This window comes from Rhinopithecus roxellana, chromosome 13 (genome assembly GCF_007565055.1).
Source record: "Rhinopithecus roxellana isolate Shanxi Qingling chromosome 13, ASM756505v1, whole genome shotgun sequence".
Lineage (NCBI taxonomy): Eukaryota > Metazoa > Chordata > Mammalia > Primates > Cercopithecidae > Rhinopithecus > Rhinopithecus roxellana.
In genome coordinates, this window is record NC_044561.1 from 77,025,046 (window position 1) to 77,033,266 (window position 8,221).

At 46.7% G+C, this 8,221-nt stretch overlaps 1 non-coding gene across 1 annotated transcript; it reads left to right on the forward strand.

Moving 5' to 3' along the window:
• The first annotated feature begins 7,509 nt into the window (after positions 1–7,509).
• LOC115892974 lies at positions 7,510–7,616 on the forward strand. Its single transcript, XR_004052939.1, has one exon. It is a non-coding gene; the product is annotated as a U6 spliceosomal RNA (small nuclear RNA).
• Positions 7,617–8,221: the final 605 nt, after the last annotated feature.

Below are 8,221 nucleotides of genomic sequence, written 5' to 3' on the forward strand. Positions count from 1 at the left end.
CCAGGAACGGTGGCTCATGCCTGTAATCCCAGCACTTTGGGAAGCTGAGGTGGGCAGATCAAGAGTTTAAGTTCAGGAGTTTGAGACCATCCTGGCCAAATGGTGAAACCTCGTCTCTACTAAAAATACAAAAATTAGCTGGGTGTGGTGGTGTGCACCTGTAGTCCCAGCTACTCAGGAGGCCAAAGCAGGAGAATCGCTTGAACCTGGGAGGCAGAAGTAGCATTGAGCCAAGATCATGCCACTGCAGTCCAGACTCAGCAACAGAGTGAGACTCTGTCTTGAAAAAAAAAAAAAAATTCCTTTTTTGCTATGTATTGGTTTCCCATTGGTGTAGGAACAAATTACTATAAACTCTGTGGCTCAAAACAACACAAATGTATTATCCTACAGTTCTGGAGGTCTGAAGGCCAAAATCTCTGAAGGCCAAAATCAACCTTACTAGACTCAAGTCAAACATCAGTAAGACTGCGTTCTTGCTGAAAACAGTTGAGAGAATCTATTTCCTTGCCTTTCCCAGCTTCCAAAGGCCGCCTCCATTCCCTGGCTCCTGGCTTCTTCCTTGCCTCCAGCACATCTCCTACTCTGGACTCTGACCCTCCTGCCTCCCTTTTGCAAGGACCCTTGTGATTACATGGGCCTACCTTAATAATCCAGGATAATCTCCTCATCTCAAAATCCTTAACTTGATCATATCAGCAAAGTCCCTTTTACCAAGTAAGGTAAGATTCACAGGTTCTAGGAATGAGAGCACAGATATCTTTGATGGGGGCGGGGGAGGCATTATTCAGCCTAGAAGAATCCATTTCTGTTGCTTGCAACTAAGAATTCTGATTGGCATGGCAAAAGTCACAAACCCAAACCCAAACTCTAAAGATAGTGCATTTTGGCTGAATGCAGTCACATCTGTAATCCCAGCACTTTGGGAGGCTGAGATGGGCAGATTGCTTGAGCTCAGGAGTTTGAGAACAGCCTGGGCAACATGGTGAAACCCTGTCTCTACAAAAAATACAAAAATTAGTTGAGCATGGTGGTTCACACCTGTGGTCCCAGCTACTCAAGAGGCTGAGGTGAGAGAATCACTTGAGCCCAGGTGGCAAAGGCTGCCGTGAACCATGATCATGCCACTGCACTCCTGCCTGGGCAACAAAGTGAGACCCCTTCTCAAAAAAAAAAAAAAAAATTATATATATATTTGAATAGAAAGCCTTAGGAGTGGCTTGAACCCCACAGTTCACTGAAGCCCTGAGACTCATTTTTGCCTACCTGTCTAGTTGTTTAAGTTACCTGCCTAGCACTTGAGAGCACATTGGTTGCCATCCTCTAACAGGTGTGTAGCTACGGGTCCCAAAGATTAGCCCCTATCACTACCCGAATGCTTTAGGACGTGGCAGGTGGATGTAGTGGGATCAGTGCCCCTCCTGGCAGCTCCAGCCAGACCCTCAGCTGAGCTTTGTAGGGGAAGCTATAGCTGAATGGGAGGATGAAGGAACAGGTGGAAGAAAGCAAGGAAGGAAAGGAAGGAAGGAAGGAAGGAAGGAAGGAAGGAAGGAAGGAAGGAAGGAAGGAAGGAAGGAAGGGAGGGAGGGAGGGAGGGAGGGAGGGAGGGAGGGAGGGAGGAAGGGTAGATGAATGGATGGGTGGACAGACGGATAGAGGAGGATGGATGGATAATGGGATGGATGGATGGATAGATGGATGGACAGAAAGAAAAGATTATCCAGTATTTACCAGAATGAGGCCCCAGCAGTAACAAAGCTGTGGAAGAAAAAGCAAATACGATGTGTTTATGTTATTCACAGGAGTAAAAGGAGGTGGCAACTTTGCTAGTTTGGTCTGTGTTTGAAACAAAAACTCTTTTGAAAACAAAACCTCCAGTCAGTTTTGCTTCTGCAAAGCGAACAGGCTTATAACCTCATTACAAAGAAGTCCATGTCACCCACTGTCAGCCTCCCGGGCCATTCAGAAGATCTGGTCCAACGAACCAAGGACTCAGATACGAGAGCAGCAGCGGGAAGAGGACAGAACCAAACCCTCTCAAAAAGCTATAAACAAACTCCAAGTTCAGGGAGGAAAAGTAATCATCCTGTAATTGACTGTTCACTAATGGAATCTATTAATTTATAGCCACAAGAGAATCAGCTAATTTGTGGTTAATGGTGTTTAAAAGATAAACAACATAGATTAAATCTATGGAGCCCAACCCGGGTTCACCAGAATCTGTCTGCACAGAAAGCTCTGGATGGGGGAGAGATGAGCCCAGCCCCAGGCCGCGGTGGACAGTGGCACTCAGAGGTCTGCTGGGAGCCAAAAGAGATTTGGGTGGAACAGGTAAGCCTATCCTCCAAGGTACCAAATGTAGTCCCAGAGGAGGTTTATTTACTCTGTGGGTTTCCTGTAAAATTGCAAGTCCTCTCCTCCCTGACACAACACCATCCCTGCTCTCTCCTGCAGAGACCACCCCACCCCACCACAGCAGCCTCCCTAACCTGCCACATCCCTTCCCACCTCTGGCCCTTGCACTTCCTGCACCTGTAGCTGGACTGCCTTTTTTTTTTTTTTTTTTTTTTTTTTCTTTCCTGGGAAAAATAATCCAGATTATAGAGAGCTAACTTATTGAATGTCCCCTTGGAGAAGAGGCCATACTAGGCAGTTCACATAACCGCATCTCAGAGATTCTTCAACATCCCCGTGAGGCTGCTCCCGTCCTATTCTCAGCCCCATTTTACTGGTCAGAAAACTGAGGACTAGAAAGGTGAGGCAGCTGGTCCAAAGCTTCACTGTGCCTGTGGGGTGGGTCTGAGATTTGAATCCATGTCTTTCTGCTTCCAGAATCCGAGGGCTAGACCAGCATTTCCCAAACCTTACTTTTTTTTGTTTTTTTTTTTTTTTTTTTTGAGATGGAGTCTTGCTTTGTCACCAAGGCTGGAGTGCAGTGGCGGGATCTCTGTTCACTGCAACCTCCGCCTCCTGGGTTCAAGTGATTCTCCTGCCTCAGCCTCCTGAGTAGCTGAGATTACAGGCATGCGCCACCATGTTCAGCTAATCTTCGTATTTTTAGTAGAGACAGGGTTTCACCATGTTGGCCAGGCTGGTCTCGAACTCCTGGCCTCAAGCAATCTGCCTGTCTTGGCCTCCTAAGGTGCTGAGATTACAGCCGTGAGCAACTGCGCCTGGCCTTACTCATTCTCATAACAACATTTCTGCCATGTCTGCTACCACCTATATTTATGATATTTGTTTAAATGGACTCCCTCCCCCTTTTATTTTTTGTTAATTTTAGTTTCATCCTGAACAATGTTATCCCGGTCTGATAAGTTAATAACACAGTTGCTTCTAACATAAAGTTGGAATAAATACCTGACTACTAAGATAAACACGTGCCTGTGTCCTGCCTTATAATCTTATAAGCCTCAGTGGTTCCAGAATTACACACAGTTTAACCATACATCCCAAAAAGCCATAATCACATGGTGTGTGTCCCACTCACCATAGCCTGCATGCACTATCAAATTCTATCCTCCATCAAACCTTTTCCTGATATAAGCCACCCTTGAAAATACACTGAGCCAGGCGTGGTGGCTCACGCCTGTAATCCCAACACTTTGGGAGGCCGAGGCGGGCAAATCACGAGGTCAGGAGTTCGAGACCAGCCTGGCCAACATGGTGAACCCCTATCTCTACTAAAAATACAAAAATTTAGCTGGGTGTGGTAGCGCATGCCGGTAATCCTTACTGGGGAGGCTGATGCAGGAGAATTGCTTGAACCCAGCAGGCAGAGGTTGCAGTGAGCCAAGATCATGCCACTGCACTCCAGCCCAGGTAACAGTGTGAGACTCTGTCGAAAGAGAGAGAGAGAGAGAGAAAGAAAGAAAAAGGCAGGGAGGGAGGGAGGGAAAGAAGAAAGAGAGAAAGAGAAAGAAAGAGAGAGAGAGAGAAAGAGAGAGAGAAAGAAAGAAAGAAAGAAAGAAAGAAAGAGAGAGAGAGAGAGAGAGAAGAAAGAAAGAAAGAAAGAAAGAAAGAAAGAAAGAAAGAAAGAAAGAAAGAAAGAAAGAAAGAAAGAAAGAAAGAAAGAAAGAAAGAAAGAAAGGGAAAGAAAGAAAATGTATCAAAAGCCCTCCTTTTTCCTGAACCCCTCCTTGACTCCTCCAGCCCAAAAGCGCCCCTCCCTTTGTTGACAGCTAGAAAATTCATGCCATGCGCAAGCCACAAAAAGACAGGATAAAAAACAGGATGTGGCTTTTGTTTCTTCAAGTAGACTGGAAGATCTTGGAGGCTTAAAAAACATGAAAGCAAAACAATTCCTATACCTTGACGTCTAAGCTCGGGGAAACAGAGATGGACGCATACAGCAGGCGCTCAGTAAAGCCTGGGGAAATGACGGATATGGACACAGTACAGAGAGGGCGCCAGGCAGCACTTTCATGGCTAGGTTGGGGCCGGCCTGCATCATCCTTCCTCCTTTGCTAACAAGGCTCAAAACCTCACCTGGGGGTGCTCCCTCCCTCCCCCAGCCCAGGGCTCCAGGATGGGTCTGGGACACAGCCTGGCCAGTCCATGCAGAACATCCCCCTAGCTATTCCCATTGGTTCAGAAAGAGGGTCTGTTACCCCAACCTGGCTGAGGGAGTCAGGCCCAGCACTTCTGTGCAAATGGATGGGGATGGGGCAGCTCTTTCTTGCCAGCTTGAACCTGGGAGCCGTGGGCCTGGAAACACTGTCACCTTCCTGCTCCCACAGCGAGCCTGGGAGTTAGAACCCCTGTGGAACAGGCAGAGACATAAGAGAGGGGAGGGCTTGGCAATGTGATTTGAGATCCTGGATCAAGACATTCCTGAAACAAGGTCTACCCTCGGATTTTTCAGACAAACACTGTTTTCTTGGTGTAAGCCTTTTTGAGTTGGGTTTTCTGTTACTTGGGCCCCAAAACACCCTGGAGGAACCCTGGACTGGGAGCCAGGGAAGCAGACTCAATTGTATCTGGGGTCTAAATGACCCTAGTGAGTCATTTCATCTCACATGACCCTGCCTCAAAGAGGCCTTCCCTGACCATCCTTTCAACAGTTTCCATCCCTCCTTACCCCTCACTTCCTTGTCCAGCCCCATCATTGCACAATATCACATTCTATATTCATGACCTTGTTTGCTAGTATTCTACCTCCCTCACTGCAGTGTCTTCAGAACTCAGAATAAGGCTGGCATGCAAAGGCCTTCTGTAAATATTTGTTGCAGGATCCTGCCTCAGTTTCTGCAGTTGTAAAATGGGAGAGCGGTGCTGCATTGTCCTCAGTAGCCTTCCAACAGGGCTGTATTGACTTCATCCCTTCATTGCCGCCACCCAGGCCTCCAGGAACGTGGCGCAAGGTTTCACCCAAAGGCACTGGAGTGCCTCCCAGAAAACCACCTTTCCCACAGAGTAGAAGATTGAATGATTTTCCTCCATTTCTTCCTCTGCCTACATAATCTCATTGACTAGGAAGTCCCCCTTGATGTCTAACCCAATATTTCATGCTGCAACCAAAGTCTATGTGCATCTTTTCTGAGTTCTGGATTTCAGCAGCTGGAGTGTTGACTTCCAGACATTCCTGGCCAAGTAAGAACACAAAAGAACCAGTTTAAAGTGAGAAGAAACCCTGTGAGAAAATAAAAACTCCTTTACCTAGGAGATGCCCTCATTTTCTTCCCATGACCAGCTTCTGACTCGTCAGAAAGCTCTTTTCTTGTCTCCACACCTATGAACACAGCTCTTCCAGAGATGTGGGTACAAAAGAAAAGAGTAAAATAAATAAACTATCTGTTTAATCATTCTTATTGTCAAAACAACGGCTGAGCCAAAATACCGAGGCTCTGATTCACCCCAACTGACGTCCCTTCTAGGGAGGAGGCAGGAGGCAGGGAAGTAAGAATTTTTAAACCCGTTTTCCAGATGAACTCAGAGGAGGCTGAGACGTTCCAGAGCGCCAACCCCACAGTAAGCAACAGAAGCAAAACCACTTTCTCTCTGTGGTCAGCGATCTGTCTTCTCTTCATTTAAATAGGGCAGAATTCAGTGGCAGGGCGTGGTGGCTCACGCCTGTAATCCCAGCACTTTGGGAGGCTGAGGCAGGTGGATCACCTGAGGTCAGGAGTTCGAGACCAGCCTGGCCAACATGGTGAAACCCTGCCTCTACTAAAAATACAAAAAAATTAGCCAGGTGTGGTAGTGGTGCCTGTAATCCCAGCTACTCAGGAGCCTGTAGCTGGAGAATCACTTGAAACGGAAGGTGCAAGCTGCAATCAGCTGAGATTGCGCCACTGCACTCCAGCCTGGGCGACAGAGCAAGACTCCATCTAAAAAATAAATAAATAAAAATAAAAATAGGCCAGGTGTTGTGGCTCACGCCTGTAATCCCAGCACTTTTGGGAGGCTAAGGCGGGTGGATCACCTGAGGTCAAGAGTTCGAGACCAGCCTGGCCAACATGGTGAAATCCCGTCTCTACTAAAAATACAAAAATTAGCCAGGTGCAGTGGCAGGCACCTGTAGTCCTGACTACTTGGGAGGCTGAAGCAGGAGAATCGCTTGAGTGTGGGAGGTGGAGGTTACAGTGAACTGAGATTGCGCCACCACACTCCAGCTTAGGTGATAGAGGGAGACTCCATCTCAAAAATAATAATCATGAAAATAAAAATAAAAATAAATGGGGCAGAATTCAAAGGAAGATACACACAGTATCTAGGATGCAGGTTTCATCATTTGTTCACTCATTCATTCATTTAAGAAAATGAAAAGCCTCGACTGAACACTTTCCTGTGCCCCAAGCTGGGTGTCTTCCCAAGTCACCTTGTACCCTCCCCACCCCTCTTGGGGGGAAAAGTCAGGAATCATCCATCCATTGGCTGAGTCGGGAGGTGGAATGACCTAATTGTTGAAAATTTTGTTCCTAGTTTGTTCTTTGTCTTTTAATTTTATTTGCGGTGTTTCCTGACGTCCAGGGATTGTTAATGTTCATATGGTCAAATCTTTGTGTCTTTCCTTTGAGGACTCAGGCCTGAGATATCTAGAAAGGGCTCCACGGGGAGTGATGTTTAGAGCCATATTTAAGGCCATATGTCATGAGCAGTTAGGGGTCCGAGGAGGCGATCCTGGCTCATTCTTTCATTTTACCAAGGAGGAAACTAGGCTGCATGGTGAGTAGGCAGCCCTGCCAGAGTCCAGGATTCTGCCCAGGGCTCTTTCTGCACATAATGAGCGGCTCAGAGACCCTTATAAAAATTAAGAAAAGACAGACGGCTCTCTACCTCCCAGGCTGCATTGTCGAGTAACTGACACAGCTTCTGTGAAGCCAGAGGCCATCTCATTCACCCTGGAAATTCCGTGTCATCTGCTTCACTCTGAAGATTCCTTCAACTGTCCCGCTGTGGCTACAGGCCCTCAAACCCATTCCCCTGAAGGCCCTTCTAGGCTTGTGAAGGCAGACACCACCAGGGAAAACGTGAAGAGCCACATAAGCTTCCAAAATTCCAGGGACTGCGCTCGCTACGGCAGCACATACACTAGAACTGGAACGATACAGAGAAGATTAGCATGTCCCCTGCACAAGGATGACGTGCAAATCTGTGAAATGTTCCATAATTTTTTTAATAATAAAAAAATAAATAAATTCCTGGACCAGTGAATTCATGGAAGCAGAGGGTAGAATGGTGATCACCAGGGGGTTGTCAAAGGATACAAATTTTCAGTTACAGAGGAGGAGTAAGTTCAAGTGATCTGTGGTACTGCATGGAGACTATAGCTAATAATAAGGATTTTTTTTTTTTTTTTTTTTTTTTTTTTTGAGACGGAGTTTCGCTCTGTCACCCAGGCTGGAGTGCAATGGCGTGATCTCGGCTCACTGCAACATCCACCTCCTGGGTTCAGGTGATTCTCCTGCCTTAGCACCCTGAGTAGCTGGGATTACAGGCATGCGCCACCACGCCCGGCTAATTTTGTATTTTTAGTAGAGATGGGGTTTCACCATGTTGGTCAGGCTGGTCTTGAACTCCTGACCTCAGGTGATCCTCCCGCTTTGGCATCCCAAAGTGCTGGGATTACAGGTGTAAGCCATTGTGTTCGGCCAACAAGATATTCTCAAAAATCAGTAAGAGAGTAGATTTTAAGTGTTCTCACCACAAAGAATGATAAGTATGTGAGGTAATGCATATACTAATTAGCTTGAATTAGCGATGCTACCAGGTATACACA